This window comes from Triturus cristatus, chromosome 7, assembly GCF_964204655.1.
Source record: "Triturus cristatus chromosome 7, aTriCri1.1, whole genome shotgun sequence".
NCBI lineage: Eukaryota > Metazoa > Chordata > Amphibia > Caudata > Salamandridae > Triturus > Triturus cristatus.
The window spans coordinates 1,239,065,861-1,239,084,126 of NC_140590.1; positions in this window are offsets into that span (position 1 = coordinate 1,239,065,861).

Consider the following 18,266-nt stretch of genomic DNA (forward strand, 5'->3'; position numbering starts at 1 on the left):
TAGTAGAGAGTAGTAGAGTGAGTAGTAGAGAGTGAGTAGTAGAGAGAGTAGTAGAGTGAGTAGTAGAGTAGTAGAGAGTGAGTGGTAGAGAGAAGTAGAGTAGTAGAGTGAGTAGTAGAGAATGAGTAGTAGAGAGAGTAGTAGAGAGTAGTAGAGTAGTAGAGTGAGTAGTAGAGAGTGAGTAGTAGAGAGAGTAGTAGAGTAGTAGAGTAGTAGAGAGCGAGTAGTAGAGAGTGAGTAGTAGAGAGTGAGTAGTAGAGAGTGAGTAGTAGAGAGTAGTAGAGTTAGTAGCAGAGACTGAATAGTAGAGAGAGAGTAGTAGAGAGTGAGTAGAGAGTGAGTAGTAGAGTAGTAGAGAGTGAGTGGTAGAGGGTAGTAGAGAGTAGTACAGTGAACAGTAGAGAGTAGTAGAGAGTGAGTAGTACAGAGTGAGTAGTGGAGAGTGAGTAATAGAGAGTGAGTAGTAGAGAGTGAGTAGTAGAGAGTGAGTAGTAGAGTAGTAGAGAGTGAGTGGTAGAGAGAAGTAGAGAGTGGTAGAGTGAGTAGTAGAGAGTAGTAGAGAGTGAGTAGTAGAGAGAGTAGTAGAGAGTAGTAGAATGAGTAGTAGAGAGTGAATAGTAGAGAGAGTAGTATAGAGTAGTAGAGTAGTAGAGAGTGAGTAGTAGAGAGCGAGTAGAAGAGAGTGAGTAGTAGAGAGTGAATAGTAGAGAGTGAGTAGTAGAGAGAGAGTAGTTGAGAGTGAGTAGTAGAGAGTAGTAGAGTGAGTAGCAGAGAGTGAGTAGTAGAGAGAGTAGTAGAGTAGTAGAGAGTGAGTAGTAGAGTAGTAGAGAGTGAGTGGTAGAGGGTAGTAGAGAGTAGTACAGTGAACAGTAGAGAGTAGTAGAGAGTGAGTAGTAGAGAGTAGTAGAGAGTGAGTAGTAGAGAGTGAGTAATAGAGAGTAGTAGAGAGACAGTAGTAGAGTGAGTAGTAGAGTGAGTAGTAGAGAGTGAGTAGTAGAGAGAGTAGTAGAGAGTGAGTAGTAGAGTAGTAGAGAGTGAGTGGTAGAGAGAAGTAGAGAGAGTAGTAGAGAGTAGTAGAGAGTGAGTAGTAGAGAGAGTAGTAGAGTAGTAGAGTAGTAGAGAGCGAGTAGTAGAGAGTGAGTAGTAGAGAGTGAATAGTAGAGAGTGAGTAGTAGAGAGTAGTAGAGAGTGAGTAGTAGAGAGTAGTAGAGTGAGTAGCAGAGACTGAATAGTAGAGAGAGAGTAGTAGAGAGTGAGTAGATAGTGAGTAGTAGAGTAGTAGAGAGTGAGTGGTAGAGGGTAGTAGAGAGTAGTACAGTGAACAGTAGAGAGTAGTAGAGAGTGAATAGTACAGAGTGAGTAGTGGAGAGTGAGTAATAGAGAGTGAGTAGTAGAGAGTGAGTAGTAGAGAGTGAGTAGTAGAGTAGTAGAGAGTGAGTAGTAGAGTGAGTAGTAGAGAGTAGTAGAGTAGTAGAGTGAGTAGTAGAGAGTGAGTAGTAGAGAGAGTAGTATAGAGTAGTAGAGTAGTAGAGAGTGAGTAGTAGAGAGCGAGTAGAAGAGAGTGAGTAGTAGAGAGTGAATAGTAGAGAGTGAGTAGTAGAGAGAGAGTAGTTGAGAGTGAGTAGTAGAGAGTAGTAGAGTGAGTAGCAGAGAGAGAGTAATAGAGAGTAGTAGAGAGTGAGAGGTAGAGGGCAGTAGAGAGTAGTACAGTGAACAGTAGAGAGTAGTAGAGAGTGAGTAGTAGAGAGTGAGTACCAGAGAGTAGTAGTAGAGAGTAGTAGAGAGTAGTAGAGTAGTAGAGAGTGAGTAGTAGTGAGTAGTAGAGAGTGAGTAGTACAGAGTAGTAGTAGAGAGTAGTAGAGTAGCAGAGATTGAGTAGTAGAGAGTGAGTAGTAGAGAGAAGTAGCGAGTGAGTAGTAGAGAGTAAGTAGTAGAGAGAGTAGTAGAGAGTAGTAGAGAGTGAGTAGAAGAGTAGTAGAGAGTGAGAAGTAGAGAGAGTAGTAGACAGTAGTAGAGTAGTAGAGAGTGAGTAGTAGAGAGTAGTTGAGAGTGAGTAGTAGAGAGTGAGTAGTGGAGAGTGAGTAGTAGAGAGTGAGTAGTAGAGAGTGAGTAATAGAGAGTAGTAGAGAGAGAGTAGTAGAGAGTGAGTAGTAGAGAGTGAGTAGAGAGTAGCAGAGAGTGAGTAGTAGAGAGTAGTAGAGAGTGAGTAGTAGAGTGAGTAGTAGAGAGTAGTAGAGAGTGGGTAATAGAGAGTAGTACAGAGTGAGTAGTAGAGATTGAGTAGCAGAGAGAGAGTAGTAGAGAGTAGTAGAGAGTAGTAGAGTGAGTAGTAGAGAGTAGTAGAGAGAGTAGCAGAGAGTAATAGAGAGAGTAGTAAAGAGTGAGTAGTAGAGTGAGTAGTAGAGAGTAATAGAGAGAGAGTAGTAGAGAGTGAGTAGTAGAGAGTAGTGGAGTAGAAGAGAGTGAGTAGTAGAGAGTAGTAGAGAGTGAGTAGTAGAGTGAGTAGTCAAGTAGTAGAGAGTGTTTAGTAGAGAGGGAGTAGTAGAGAGTAGTAGAGAGTGAGTAGTAGAGTAGTAGAGAGTGAGAAGTAGAGAGAGTAGTAGACAGTAGTAGAGTAGTAGAGTGAGTAGCAGAGAGTAGTTGAGAGCGAGTAGTAGAGAGTGAGTAGTGGAGAGTGAGTAGTAGAGAGTAGTAGAGAGTGAGTAATAGAGAGTAGTAGAGAGACAGTAGTAGAGTGAGTAGTAGAGAGTAGTAGAGTGAGTAGTAGAGAGTGAGTAGTAGAGAGAGTAGTAGAGAGTGAGTAGTAGAGTAGTAGAGAGTGAGTGGTAGAGAGAAGTAGAGAGTAGTAGAGTGAGTAGTAGAGAATGAGTAGTAGAGAGTAGTAGAGAGTAGAAGAGTAGTAGAGTGAGTAGTAGAGAGTGAGTAGTAGAGAGAGTAGTAGAGTAGTAGAGTAGTAGAGAGCGAGTAGTAGAGAGTGAGTAGTAGAGAGTGAATAGTAGAGAGTGAGTGGTAGAGGGTAGTAGAGAGTAGTACAGTGAACAGTAGAGAGTAGTAGAGAGTGAGTAGTAGAGAGTGAGTAGCAGAGAGTAGTAGAGAGTAGTAGAGAGTGAGTAGTAGTGAGTAGTAAAGAGTGAGTAGTACAGAGTAGTAGTAGAGAGTAGTAGAGTAGTAGAGATTGAGTAGTAGAGAGTGAGTAGTAGAGAGAAGTAGCGAGTGAGTATTAGAGAGTAAGTAGTAGAGAGAGAGTAGTAGAGAGTGAGTAGAAGAGTAGTAGAGAGTGAGAAGTAGAAGTAGAGAGAGTAGTAGACAGTAGTAGAGAGTGAGTAGTAGAGAGTGAGTAATAGAGAGTAGTAGAGAGAGAGTAGTAGAGAGTGAGTAGTAGAGAGTAGTTGAGAGTGAGTAGTAGAGAGTGAGTAGTGGAGAGTGAGTAGTAGAGAGTAGTAGAGAGTGAGTAGTAGAGAGTGAGTAATAGAGAGTAGTAGAGAGAGAGAGTAGTAGAGAGTGAGTAGTAGAGAGTGAGTAGAGAGTAGTAGAGAGTGAGTAGTAGAGAGTAGTAGAGAGTGAGTAGTAGAGTGAGTAGTAGAGAGTAGTAGAGAGTGGGTAATAGAGAGTAGTAGAGAGTGAGTAGTAGAGAGTGAGTAGCAGAGAGAGAGTAGTAGAGAGTAGTAGAGAGTAGTACAGTGAGTAGTAGAGAGTAGTAGAGAGAGTAGCAGAGAGTAATAGAGAGAGTAGTAAAGAGTGAGTAGTAGAGTGAGTAGTAGAGAGTAATAGAGAGAGAGTAGTAGAGAGTGAGTAGTAGAGAGTAGTAGAGTAGAAGAGAGTGAGTAGTAGAGAGTAGTAGAGAGTGAGTAGTAGAGTGAGTAGTCAAGTAGTAGAGAGTGTTTAGTAGAGAGTGAGTAGTAGAGAGTAGTAGAGAGTGAGTAGTAGAGTAGTAGAGAGTGAGAAGTAGAGAGCGTAGTAGACAGTAGTAGAGTAGTAGAGAGTGAGTAGTAGAGAGTAGTTGAGAGTGAGTAGTAGAGAGTGAGTAGTGGAGAGTGAGTAGTAGAGAGTAGTAGAGAGTGAGTAGTAGAGAGTGAGTAATAGAGAGTAGTAGAGAGACAGTAGTAGAGTGAGTAGTAGAGAGTAGTAGAGTGAGTAGTAGAGAGTGAGTAGTAGAGAGAGTAGTAGAGAGTGAGTAGTAGAGTAGTAGAGAGTGAGTGGTAGAGAGAAGTAGAGAGTAGTAGAGTGAGTAGTAGAGAATGAGTAGTAGAGAGTAGTAGAGAGTAGTAGAGTAGTAGAGTGAGTAGTAGAGAGTGAGTAGTAGAGAGAGTAGTAGAGTAGTAGAGTAGTAGAGAGCGAGTAGTCGAGAGTGAGTAGTAGAGAGTGAATAGTAGAGAGTGAGTAGTAGAGAGTAGTAGAGAGTGAGTAGTAGAGAGTGAGTAATAGAGAGTAGTAGAGAGAGAGTAGTAGAGAGTGAGTAGTAGAGAGTAGTAGAGTGAGTAGTAGAGAGTGAGTAGTAGAGCGAGAGTAGTAGAGAGTGAGCAGTGGAGAGTGAGTAGTAGAGAGTAGTAGTGAGCGAGTAGTAGGGAGTGAGCAGTGGAGAGTGAGTAGTAGAGAGTAGTAGAGAGCGAGTAGTAGAGAGTGAGTACTAGGGAGTAGTAGAGAGTGAATAGTAGAGAGTGAGTAGTAGAGAGAGAGTAGTAGAGAGTGAGTAGTAGAGAGTAGTAGAGTGAGTAGCAGAGAGTGAGTAGTAGAGAGAGAGAAGTAGAGAGTAGTAGATAGTGAGTAGTACAGGAGTAGAGAGTGAGTGGTAGAGGGTAGTAGATAGTAGTACAGTGAACAGTAGAGAGTAGTAGAGAGTGAGTAGTAGAGAGTGAGTAGCAGAGAGTAGTAGTAGAGAGTAGTAGAGTAGTAGAGAGTGAGTAGGAGTGAGTAGTAGAGAGTGAGTAGTAGAGAGTAGTAGTAGAGAGTAGTAGAGTAGTAGAGATTGAGTAGTAGAGAGTGAGTAGTAGAGAGTAGTAGCGAGTAAGTAGTAGAGAGTAAGTAGTAGAGAGTAGTAGAGAGTAGTAGAGAGTGAGTAGTAGAGAGTAGTAGAGAGTGCGTAGTAGAGAGTGAGTAGTAGAGAGAGAGTAGTAGAGAGTAGTAGAGAGTGAGTAGTAGAGAGTAGTCAGTCAGTGTCAGTCTGTCAGTCAGTCAGTCAGTGTCAGTCAGTCAGTGTCAGTCAGAGTCAGTCAGTCAGTATCAGTCAGTCAGTGTCAGTCAGTGTCAATCAGTGTCAGGCAGTGTCAGTCAATCAGTGTCAGTGTCAGTCAGTCAGTGTCAGTCAATCAGTGTCAGTCTGTGTCAGTCAAGAGTGAGTAGTAGAGAGAGTAGTATAGTGAGTAGTAGAGAGAGAGTAGTAGAGAGTGAGTAGTAGAGTAGTAGAGAGTGAGTGGTAGAGAGAAGTAGAGTAGTAGAGTGAGTAGTAAAGAGTAGTAGAGTAGTAGAGAGTGAGTAGTAGAGAGTGAGTAGTAGAGAGAGTAGTAGAGTATTAGCGAGTGAGTAGTAGAGAGTAAGTAGTAAGTAGTAGAGAGAGAGTAGTAGAGAGTGAGTAGTAGAGAGTAGTAGAGAGTGAGTAGTAGAGTAGTAGAGAGTGAGAAGTAGAGTGAGTAGTAGACAGTAGTATAGTAGTAGAGAGTGAGTAGTAGAGAGCAGTTGAGAGCGAGTAGTAGAGAGTGAGTAGTGGAGAGTGAGTAGTAGAGAGTAGTAGAGAGTGAGTAATAGAGAGTAGTAGAGAGAGAGTAGTAGAGAGTGAGTAGTAGAGAGTAGTAGAGTGAGTAGTAGAGAGTGAGTAGTAGAGAGAGAGTAGTAGAGAGTGAGCAGTGGAGAGTGAGTAGTAGAGAGTAGTAGTGAGCGAGTAGTAGAGAGTGAGTAGTAGAGAGTGAATAGTAGAGAGTGAGTAGTAGAGAGTGAGTAGTAGAGAGTAGTAGAGTGAGTAGCAGAGAGTGAGTAGTAGAGAGAGAGTAGTAGAGAGTAGTAGAGAGTGAGTAGTAGAGTACTAGAGAGTGAGTGGTAGAGGGTAGTAGAGAGTAGTACAGTGAACAGTAGAGTGTAGTAGACAGTGACGGCCCGTGTAGGGCGTTTTACCGGGGCGGTGACGTGGCGCAGAGGAGGGGCAGGGTGGGGGGTTGCAAAATGCGGCATACGGCCGAGTTCAGGTAAGTTACGAAAAAAATTAATAAAACCAATTTCGTTGCGCGCGCTGCATCGCCAAATGCGCGCAACGAAATTCGTTGTATTAAGTTTTTTTCGTAACTTACCTGAAATCAGCCGTTTGCTGCATTTTGCAACCCCCCACCCTGCCCCTCCTCTGTGCCACGTCACCGCCCCGGTAAAATGCCCTACACTGGCCATCAATGGTAGTACAGAGTAGTAGTAGAGTAGTAGAGATTGAGTAGTAGAGAGTGAGTAGTAGAGAGTAGTAGCAAGTGAGTAGTAGAGAGTAAGTAGTAGAGAGAAAATAGTAGAGAGTAGTAAACAGTGAGTAGTAGAGAGTACGTAGTAGAGAGTGAGTAGTAGAGAGAGAGTAGTAGAGAGTAGTAGAGAGTGAGTAGTAGAGAGTAGTCAGTCAGTGTCAGTCTGTGTCAATCAGTGTCAGTCAGTCAGTGTCAGTCAGTCAGTGTCAGTCAGTGTCAGTCAATCAGTGTCAGTGTCAGTCAGTCAGTGTCAGTCAATCAGTGTCAGTCAGTGTCAGTCAGTCAGTGTCAGTCAGTTAGGGTCAGTCAATCTGTGTCAGTCAGTGTCAGTCAATCAGTGTCAGTCAGTGTCAATCAGTCAGTGTCAGTCAGTCAGTGTCAGCTACAGCAGCTCTGCTGACCTGGTTCTCTGGCCCTAAAGCAGCTCCGCTGACCTGGTTCTCTGGTTCTAAAGCCGCTCTGCTGACCTGGTTCTCTCCCACTAAAGCAGCTCTGCTGACCTAGTTTCTCTGGCTCTACAGCAGGTCTGCTGACCTGGTTCTCTGGCTCCAGAGCTGCTCTGCTGACCTAGTTTTTAGGCTACACAGAAGCTCTGCTGATCTGGTTCTCTGGCTCTACAACAGCTCTGCTGACCTGGTTCTCTGGCTCGAAAGCAGCTCTGCTGACCAAGTTCTATGGCTCTAAAGCAGTTCTGCTGACATGGTTCTCTGGCTGTAGAGCAGCTCTGCTGACCTGGTTCTCTCCCTCTAGAGCAGCTCTGCTGACCTGGTTCTCTCCCTCTAAAGGAGCTCTACTGACCTGGTTTCTCTGGTTCTACAGCAGCTCTGCTGACCTGGTTCTCTGGCTCTAGAGCAGCTCTTCTGACCTAGTTCTTAGGCTCTAGAGCAGCTCTGCTGACCCGGTTCTCTTGCTCTACAACAGCTCTGCTGACCTGGTTCTCTGGCTCTAAAGCAGCTCTGCTGACCCGTTCTATGGCTCTAAAGCAGTTCTGCTGACCTGGTTCTCTGGCTCTAGAGCAGCTCTGCTGCCCTGGTCCCTTGGCTCGAAAGCAGCTCTACTGACCTGGTTCTCTCCCTCTAAAGCAGCTCTGCTGACCTGGTTCTCTCGCTATAAAGCAGCTCTACTGATCTGGTTTCTCTGGCTCTACAGCAGCTCTGCTGACCTGGTTCTCTGGCTCTAGAGCAGCTCTGCTGACCTGCCTGGTTCTTAGGCTCTAGAGCAGCTCTGCTGACCTGGTTCTCTGGCTCTAAAGCAGTTCTGCTGCCCTGGTTCTATGACTCTAAAGCAGTTCTGCTGACCTGGTTCTCTGGCTCTAGAGCAGCTCTGCTGACCTGGTTCTCTGGCTCTAAAGCAGCTCTGCTGACCTGGTTCTCTCCCTCTAAATCAGTCAGTGTCAGTCAATCAGTGTCAGTCAGTGTCAGTCAGTCCGTGTCAGTCAATCAGTGTCAGTCAGTGTCAATCAGTCAGTGTCAGTCAGTCAGTGTCAGCTAGAGCAGCTCTGCTGACCTGGTTCTCTGTCTCTAAAGCAGCTCTGCTGACCTGGTTCTCTGGCTCTAAAGCCGCTCTGCTGACCTGGTTCTCTCCCTCTAAAGCAGCTCTGCTGACCTGGCTTCTCTGGCTCTACAGCAGGTCTGCTGACCTGGTTCTCTGGCTCCAGAGCTGCTCTGCTGACCTAGTTCTTAGGCTACACAGCAGCTCTGCTGATCTGGTTCTCTGGCTCTACAATAGCTCTGCTGACCTGGTTCTCTGGCTCGAAAGCAGCTCTGCTGACCCGGTTCTATGGCTCTAAAGCAGTTCTGCTGACATGGTTCTCTGGCTCTAGAGCAGCTCTGCTGACATGGTTCTCTCCCTCTAGAGCAGCTCTGCTGACCTGGTTCTCTCCCTCTAAAGCAGCTCTACTGACCTGGTTTCTCTGGCTCTACAGCAGCTCTGCTGACCTGGTTCTCTGGCTCTAGAGCATCTCTTCTGACCTGGTTCTTAGGCTCTAGAGCAGCCCTGCTGACCTGGTTCTCTGGCTCTAAAGCACCTCTGCTGACCTGGTTCTATGGCTCTAAAGCAGCTCTGCTGACTTGGTTCTCTGGCTCTAGAGCAGCTCTGCTGACCTGGTTCTCTGGCTCTAAAGCAGCTCTGCTGACCTGGTTCTCTGGCTCTTAAACAGCTCTGCTGGCCTGTTTCTTTGGCTCTAAAGCAGCTCTGCTGACCTGGTTCTCTCCCTCTAATGCAGCTCTGCTGACCTGGTTTCTCTGGCTCTACAGCAGCTCTGCTGACTGGGTTCTCTGGCTCTAGAGCAGCTCTGTTGACCTAGTTCTTAGGCTCTAGAGTAGCTCGGCTGACCTGGTTCTCTGGCTCTACAACAGCTCTGCTGACCTGGTTCTCTGGCTCTAAAGCAGCTCTGCTGACCCGTTCTATGGCTCTAAAGCAGTTCTGCTGACCTGGTTCTCTGGCACTAGAGCAGCTCTGCTGACCTGGTCCCTTGGCTCGAAAGCAGCTCTGCTGACCTGGTTCTCTCCCTCTAAAGCAGCTCTGCTGACCTGGTTCTCTCGCTATAAAGCAGCTCTACTGATCTGGTTTCTCTGGCTCTACAGCAGCTCTGCTGACCTGGTTCTCTGGCTCTAGAGCAGCTGTGCTGACATGCCTGGTTCTTAGGCTCTAGAGCAGCTCTGCTGATCTGGTTCTCTGGCTCTAAAGCGGCTCTGCTGACCTGGTTCTATGGCTCTAAAGCAGCTCTGCTGACCTGGTTCTCTGGCTTAGAGCAGCTCTGCTGACCTGGTTCTCTGGCTCTAAAGCAGCTCTGCTGACCTGGTTCTCTCCCTCTAAATCAGCCCTGTTGACCTGGTTCTCTGCCTCTAGAGCAGCTCTGCTGACCTGGTTCTATGGCACTAAAGCAGCTTTGCTGACCTGGTTCTCTCCCTCTAAATCAGCTCTGCTGACCTGGTTCTCTGCCTCTAGAGCAGCTCTGCTGACCTGGCTCTATGGCTCTAAAGCAGCTCTGCTGACCTGGTTCTCTGGCTCTAAAGCAGCTCTGCTGACCTGGTTCTCTCCCTCTCAAGCAGCTCTGCTGACCTGGTTTCTCTGGCTCTAGAGCAGCTCTGCTGACCCGGTTCTCTGGCTCTAAAGCAGCTGAGCTGACCTGGTTCTCTCCCTCTAAAGCAGCTCTGCTGACCTGGTTCTCTGCCTCTAGAGCAGCTCTGCTGACCTGGTTCTCTGCCTCTAGAGCAGCTCTGCTGACCTGGTTCTCTGGCTCTAAATCAGCTCTACTGACCTGGTTCTATGACTCTAAAGCAGCTCTGCTGACCTGGTTCTCTGGCTCTAGAGCAGCTCTGCTGACCTGGTTCTTTGGCTCTAAAGCAGCTCTGCTGACCTGGTTCACTCCCTCTAGAGCAGCTCTGCTGACCTGGTTCTATGGCTCTAAAGCATCTCTGCTGACCTGCTTCTCTGGCTCTAAAGCAGCTCTGCTGACCTGGTTCTCTCCCTCTAAAGCAGCTCTGCTGACCTGGTTTCTCTGGCTCTACAGCAGCTCTGCTGACCGGGTTCTCTGGCTCTAGAGCAGCTCTGCTGACCTAGTTCTTAGGCTCTAGAGCAGCTCTGCTGACCTGGTTCTCTGGCTCTACAACAGCTCTGCTGACCTGGTTCTCTGGTTCTAAAGCAGCTCTGCTGACCCGTTCTATGGCTCTAAAGCAGTTCTGCTGACCTGGTTCTCTGGCTCTAGAGCAGCTCTGCTGACCTGGTCCCTTGGCTCGAAAGCAGCTCTGCTGACCTGGTTCTCTCCCTCTAAAGCAGCTCTGCTGACCTGGTTCTCTCGCTATAAAGCAGCTCTACTGATCTGGTTTCTCTGGCTCTACAGCAGCTCTGCTGACCTGGTTCTCTGGCTCTAGAGCAGCTCTGCTGACCTGCCTGGTTCTTAGGCTCTAGAGCAGCTCTGCTGATCTGGTTCTCTGGCTCTAAAGCAGCTCTGCTGGCCTGGTTCTATGGCTCTAAAGCAGCTCTGCTGACCTGGTTCTCTGGCTTAGAGCAGCTCTGCTGACCTGGTTCTCTGGCTCTAAAGCAGCTCTGCTGACCTGGTTCTCTCCCTCTAAATCAGCTCTGTTGACCTGGTTCTCTGCCTCTAGAGCAGCTCTGCTGACCTGGTTCTATGGCTCTAAAGCAGCTCTGCGGACCTGGTTCTCTCCCTCTAAATCAGCTCTGCTGACCTGGTTCTCTGCCTCTAGAGCAGCTCTGCTGACCTGGTTCTATGGCTCTAAAGCAGCTCTGCTGACCTGGTTCTCTCCCTCTAAAGCAGCTCTGCTGACCTGGTTTCTCTGGCTCTAGAGCAGCTCTGCTGACCCGGTTCTCTGGCTCTAAAGCAGCTGAGCTGACCTGGTTCTCTCCCTCTAAAGCAGCTTTACTGACCTGGTTCTATGGCTCTAAAGCAGCTCTGCTGACCTGGTTCTCTGGCTCTAGAGCAGCTCTGCTGACCTGGTTTCTCTGGCTCTACAGCAGCTCTGCTGACCTGGTTCTCTGGCTCTACAACAGCTCTGCTGACCTGGTTCTCTGGCTCTAAAGCAATCAATCAATCAATCAATTGCATTTATAAAGCGTGCTACTCACCCGTACGGGTCTCAAGGCGCTGGGGGGGGGGGGGGGGGGTCAGGGAGGGGGGTCAGTGCTCGAAGAGCCAGGTCTTGAGCTGCCTTCTGAAGGGGAGGTGGTCTTGTATGGCGCGAAGGTAGCTGGGAAGAGAGTTCCAGGTCTTCGCTGCTAGGTAAGAGAAAGACCTGCCTCCGGCGGTGGCTGTGCGAATGCGAGGTACGGCTGCCAGGGCTTGTCCGCTCGAGCGTAGGGTGCGAGGAGGAGTGTAGAAGGAGACGCGGTGGTTGATGAGTTTTGGTCCGAGGTTGTGCAGGGCTTTGTGTGCGTGGGTGAGGAGTCTGAAGGTGATCCTCTTGTTGACTGGGAGCCAGTGGAGTTTCTTCAGGTGTCCGGAGATGTGGTGGTGTCGGGGTATGTTCAGGATGAGTCGTGCGGCCGCGTTCTGGATTCGTTGAAGTTTCCTCTGCAGCTTGGTGGTGATGCCGGCGTACAGAGTGTTCCCATAGTCCAAGCGACTGGTGACGAGGGCGTGGGTGACGGTCTTCCTGGTATCGGTGGGGATCCAGCGGAAGATCTTGCGGAGCATGCAGAGAGTGTTGAAGCATGCCGAGGTCACCGCGTTGACCTGTCTGGTCATGGAGAGGGATGAGTCCAGGATGAAGCCGAGGTTGCGTGCGTGGTCGGTGGGTTGGGGAGTGCTGCCTAGGGCGGGGGGCCACCAGGAGTCGTCCCAGGCGGTGGGTGTAGGGCCGAGGATGAGGACCTCCGTGTTCTCTGTGTTCAGTTTAAGCCGGCTGTCTGTCATCCAGTTCGCTACTTCCTTCATGCCTTCGTGTAGTCTGGTTCTTGCTGAGGTGGGGTTGTTGGTGAGGGATAGGATGAGCTGGGTGTCGTCTGCGTAGGATATGAGGTTGAGTCCGTGTTTACGTGTGATGTTCGCCAGGGGGGTCATGTAGATGTTGAAGAGGGTGGGGCTGAGGGAGGATCCTTGGGGGACGCCGCAGATGATCTCCGTAGCTGTGGATCTGAAGGGGGGGAGGCGGACTCTCTGAGTTCTTCCGGAGAGGAAGGAGATGATCCATTCCAGGGCCTTGCCTCTGATGCCGGCGTTGTTGAGGCGACGTATCAGGGTACGGTGGCAGACCGTGTCGAATGCTGCAGAGAGGTCCAGGAGTATGAGGGCCACGGTTTCTCCTTTGTCGGTCAGGGATCTGATGTCGTCCGTGGCTGCGATGAGGGCGGTCTCGGTGCTGTGGTTAGCTCTGAAGCCGAATTGTGAGGGGTCGGAGTGAGTCGTTGGTTTCCAGGGCGGTGGTGAGTTGAGCGTTGACGATTTTCTCAATCACTTTGGCGGGGAACGGTAGGAGCGAGATGGGCCGGAAGTTTTTGAGTTCGGTGGGGTCTGCTGTTGGTTTCTTTAGGAGGGCGTTCAGTTTGGCGTGTTTCCAGTTCTCCGGGAAGGTGGCGGTGGTAAAAGATGCGTTGATGACGTCTCGGAGGTGGGGTGCGATGATGTTGTCGGCTTTGTTGAAGATGTGTTGCGGGCAGGGGTCGGATGGTGATCCTGAGTGGATGGAGTTCATGACGCGGGTGGTTTCCTCGGTGGTGGTTGGGTTCCAGGTGTGGATGGTGGTGTTGTCGGTGGCGGGTTCCGGTGGAGGGCTCGTGTTGGTTGTGGTGAAGCTGTTGTAGATGTCAGTGATCTTGTGGTGGAAGAAGGCTGCGAGGGAGTCACAGAGGTCCTGTGAGGGAGGGATGGAGTTGTTTTCGGCGTCGGGGTTGGAGAGCTCTTTGACGATGCCAAATAGTTCCTTGCTGTTGTGGGCGTTGTTGTCTAGTCTGTTCTGGAAGGCTGATTTTCGTGTGGCGCGGAGGAGTTGGTGGTGTTTGCGGGTGGTGTTCTTGAGGACAGACATGTTCTCGTCGGTTTGGTTGAGGCGCCAGGCCTTCTCGAGGGTGCGGCATTCTTTTTTGGAGTCCTTGAGGTCGGGGGTGAACCAGTTTTTCTTGTGGTTGTTTTTGTTTGCTTGGGTCTTCAGGGGGGCCAGGAGGTTGGCGCAGTCTGAGATCCAGCTCGTGAGGTTGTTGGCGGCTTCGTTGGGGTCTGTAGTGCTGGTGGGTGGGTTCTGAGAGAGGGTTGATGCGAGTTGTTCCGTGGTGATTCGGTTCCACTGTCTTTTTGGTGGTTGTTGGGCGTGGTGGTGTACGTTGGTCTTCTTGAAGCTGAAGTGGACACAGCTGTGGTCTGTCCAGGAGGGTACGGTGGTGTGGCTGAACGAGATGTGTTTGCTGGAGGAGAAGATGGGGTCGAGCGTGTGTCCGGCGTAGTGGGTGGGGGTGTTGACTAGTTGTTTCAGTCCCAGGTTGGCGAGGTTGTCCAATAAGGCGGTGGTGTTGTTGTCGGTGCGGTTCTCCAGGTGGAAGTTGAGGTCCCCTAGGAGGATGTAGTCGGTGGACGGGAGTGCGTGTGGGCTGATGAAGTCTGCGATGTCTTTGCTGAACTTTGTGCGTGGTCCTGGTGGTCTGTATATGAGGGTGCCTCTGAGGGTGGTCTTGGGGTCGCTGTGGATTGAGAAGTGGAGGTGCTCGGCGTCGGGGAGTGAGTCGTCGGTGTAGGTAGTGATGCGGATGGAGCTCTTGTGGGCGATGGCGATGCCTCCTCCGGTGCGGTTGGTGCGGTCTTTCCTGATGATTTTGTAGCCGTCGGGGATGGCTATGGCGATGTCGGGTGCCGAGGAGGGGTTCATCCAGGTCTCGGTGAGGAAGGCGATGTCCGGGTTTGTAGAGTCGATGAGGTTCCACAGTTCGATGGCGTGCCTGTGGGCGGATCGGGTGTTGACCAGGATGCAATCGAGGTTGTTTCCGGGCGAGTCGTTCCTGTTGGGTGCGATGTGAGTTCGTAGGCAGGTGAAATGGCAGTTGCGGCAGGTGAAGGGTCCGTGGGTCCGCTTTGGGGTGGCGTGGCAGCAGCCCGGCGTGTGGCCGGGGTTGAGAGCGGTGAGGACGGCGGAGTCGTAGGTCAGGCGGGGGAGGTGGGGGTCGCGGGGGCCAGGGGTTGTGGCACTGGGCGCGGTCCAGGTGCGGACGGGCGCAGACGGGCTTGCCTTAGGCGCGCCAGAGGCGCGCCCGCTGCACGCGGCTGCCATTTAAGGGTAGCCGGGGAGGAGGGGTCAGCTGGGAGGCGGGAGGCGGGTGGGGGAATCCGAAGGCGGGAAAAAAGAGCGGCGAGGAGGCCTGGAAAAAAGGCAGCAAAAAGGACGGCGAGGTGGCCTGGAAAAGTGGCGAGAAGGCCTAGAAAACCCTAAGAGGGAGGGGGCTGAAAAAAGAAGAACGGCGAGAGGGGGCACACGGCACTCAGGGGGCACACGTACGGGGTACACGGGATAAAAGAGGATTTACAGTCAGACTGGCAACACAAGCACTCGGGGTACACGGGAAAAAGAGGATTACAGTCAGACCGGCAACACAAGCACTCGGGGTACACGAGAACAGAGGGAGCACACTCACACACACTCACAGGAGGAGAACAGTGAGGAGGGCAGTCAGGGACAGGTGGCGCTGCGTGAGCAGGGGAGCGACCTACCCGAGGGTCAAGGGTTGCTACCTCTGCCTCGCCCGCCATTTAAGGGTAGCCGGGGAGGAGGGGTCAGCTGGGAGGCGGGCGGGTAGGCGGGGGAATCCGAAGGCGGGAAAAAAGAGCGGCGAGAAGGCCTGGAAAAAAGGCGGCAAAAAGGACGGCGAGGTGGCCTGGAAAAGTGGTGAGAAGGCCTAGAAAACCCTAAGAGGGAGGGGGCTGAAAAAAGAAGAACGGCGAGAGGGGCACACGGCACTCAGGGGGCACACGTACGGGGTACACGGGAAAAAAGAGGATTTACAGTCAGACCGGCAACACAAGCACTCGGGGTACACGGGAAAAAGAGGATTACAGTCAGACCGGCAACACAAGCACTTGGGGTACACGGGAAAAGAGGGAGCACACTCACACACACTCACAGGAGGAGAACAGTGAGGAGGGCAGTCAGGGACTGGTGGCGCTGCGTGAGCAGGGGAGCGACCTACCCGAGGGTCAAGGGTTGCTACCTCTGCCTCGCAGCGGCCGCCATTTAAGGGTAGCCGGGAAGGAGGGGTCAGCTGGGAGGCGGGAGGCGGGCGGGTAGGCGGGGGAATCCGAAGGCGGGAAAAAAGAGCGGCGAGGAGGCCTGGAAAAAAGGCGGCAAAAAGGACGGCGAGGTGGCCTGGAAAAGTGGCGAGAAGGCCTAGAAAACCCTAAGAGGGAGGGGGCTGAAAAAAGAAGAACGGCGAGAGGGGGCACACGGCACTCAGGGGGCACACGTACGGGGTACACGGGAAAAAAGATGATTTACAGTCAGACCGGCAACACAAGCACTCGGGGTACACGGGAAAAAGAGGATTACAGTCAGACCGGCAACAGAAGCACTCGGGGTACGCGGGAAAAGAGGGAGCACACTCACACACACTCACAGGAGGAGAACAGTGAGGAGGGCAGTCAGGGACTGGTGGCGCTGCGTGAGCAGGGGAGCGACCTACCCGAGGGTCAAGCAGCTCTGCTGACCCGTTCTATGGCTCTAAAGCAGTTCTGCTGACCTGGTTGTCTGGCACTAGAGCAGCTCTGCTGACCTGGTCCCTTGGCTCGAAAGCAGCTCTGCTGACCTGGTTCTCTCCCTCTAAAGCAGCTCTGCTGACCTGCTTCTCTCGCTATATAGCAGCTCTACTGATCTGGTTTCTCTGGCTCTACAGCAGCTCTGCTGACCTGGTTCTCTGGCTCTAGAGCAGCTGTGCTGACCTGCCTGGATCTTAGGCTCTAGAGCAGCTCTGCTGACTTGGTTCTCTGGCTCTAAAGCGGCTCTGCTGACCTGGTTCTCTGCCTCTAGAGCAGCTCTGCTGACCTGGCTCTATGGCTCTAAAGCAGCTCTGCTGACCTGGTTCTCTGGCTCTAAAGCAGCTCTGCTGACCTGGTTCTCTCCCTCTAAAGCAGATCTGCTGACCTGGTTTCTCTGGCTCTAGAGCAGCTCTGCTGACCCGGTTCTCTGGCTCTAAAGCAGCTGAACTGACCTGGTTCTCTCCCTCTAAAGCAGCTCTGCTGACCTGGTTCTCTGCCTCTAGAGCAGCTCTGCTGACCTGGTTCTCTGCCTCTAGAGCAGCTCTGCTGACCTGGTTCTCTGGCTCTAAATCAGCTCTACTGACCTGGTTCTATGGCTCTAAAGCAGCTCTGCTGACCTGGTTCTCTGGCTCTAGAGCAGCTCTGCTGACCTGGTTCTTTGGCTCTAAAGCAGCTCTGCTGACCTGGTTCTCTCCCTCTAGAGCAGCTCTGCTGACCTGGTTCTATGGCTCTAAAGCATCTCTGCTGACCTGGTTCTCTGGCTCTAAAGCAGCTCTGCTGACCTGGTTCTCTCCCTCTAAAGCAGCTCTGCTGACCTGGTTTCTCTGGCTCTACAGCAGCTCTGCTGACTGGGTTCTCTGGCTCTAGAGCAGCTCTGCTGACCTAGTTCTTAGGCTCTAGAGCAGCTCTGCTGACCTGGTTCTCTGGCTCTACAACAGCTCTGCTGACCTGGTTCTCTGGCTCTAAAGCAGCTCTGCTGACCCATTCTATGGCTCTAAAGCAGTTCTGCTGACCTGGTTCTCTGGCTCTAGAGCAGCTCTGCTGACCTGGTCCCTTGGCTCGAAAGCAGCTCTGCTGACCTGGTTCTCTCCCTCTAAAGCAGCTCTGCTGACCTGATTCTCTCGCTATAAAGCAGCTCTACTGATCTGGTTTCTCTGGCTCTACAGCAGCTCTGCTGACCTGGTTCTCTGGCTCTAGAGCAGCTCTGCTGACCTGCCTGCTTTTAGGCTCTAGAGCAGCTCTGCTGACCTGGTTCTCTGGCTCTAAAGCGGCTCTGCTGACCTTGTTCTATGGCTCTAATGCAGCTCTGCTGACCTGGTTCTCTGGCTCTGGAGCAGCTCTGCTGACCTGGTTCTCTGGATCTAAAGCAGCTCTGCTGACCTGGTTCTCTCCCTCTAAATAAGCTCTGCTGACCTGGTTCTCTGGCTCTAGAGCAGCTCTGCTGACCTGGTCCCTTGGCTCGAAAGCAGCTCTGCTGACCTGGTTCTCTCCCTCTAAAGCAGCTCTGCTGACCTGATTCTTTCGCTATAAAGCAGCTCTACTGATCTGGTTTCTCTGGCTCTACAGCAGCTCTGCTGACCTGGTTCTCTGGCTCTAGAGCAGCTCTGCTGACCTGCCTGCTTTTAGGCTCTAGAGCAGCTCTGCTGACCTGGTTCTCTGGATCTAAAGCAGCTCTGCTGACCTGGTTCTCTCCCTCTAAATCAGCTCTGCTGACCTGGTTCTCTGGCTCTAGAGCAGCTCTGCTGACCTGGTTCTATGGCTCTAAAGCAGCTCTGCTGACCTGGTTCTCTCCCTCTAAATCAGCTCTGCTGACGTGGTTCTCTGCCTCTAGAGCAGCTCTGCTGACCTGGTTCCTTGTCTCTAAAGCAGCTCTGCTGACCTGGTTCTCTGGCTCTAAAGCAGCTCTGCTGACCTGGTTCTCTCCCTCTAAAGCAGCTCAGCTGACCTGGTTTCTCTGGCTCTAGAGCAGCTCTGCTGACCCGGTTCTCTGGCTCTAAAGCAGCTGAGCTGACCTGGTTCTCTCCCTCTAAAGCAGCTCTGCTGACCTGGTTCTCTGCCTCTAGTGCAGCTCTGCTGGCCTGGTTCTCTGGCTCTAAAGCAGCTCTGCTGACATGGTTCTATGGCTCTAAAGCAGCTCTGCTGACCTTGTTCTCTGGCTCTAGAGCAGCTCTGCTGACCTGGTTCGTTGGCTCTAAAGCAGCTCTGCTGACCTGGTTCTCTCCCTCTAGAGCAGCTCTGCTGATCTGGTTCTGTGGCTCTAAAGCATCTCTGCTGACCTGCTTCTCTGGCTCTACAGCAGCTCTGATGACCTGGTTCTCTGGCTCTAACGCAGTTCTGCTGACCTGGCTCTCTCCCTCTAAAGTAGCTCTGCTGACCTGGTTCTCTGGCTCTACAACGGCTCTGCTGACCTGGTTTCTCTGGCTCTACAGCAGCTCTGCTGACCTGGTTCTCTGTGCTCACAATGCATGCACCCGACTTCGCGGAAATATATTTAAAAATAATATAAGTTTATTATAAGTACAAATATATTATTTTTATGAATATCTTAGATAATCTCTTGCCCTAATATGTATATTAAAGACACATACATATCATTTTGGAACATACATTTTTTTTGCGGGAGTCACGCACCCAGCGTGCCC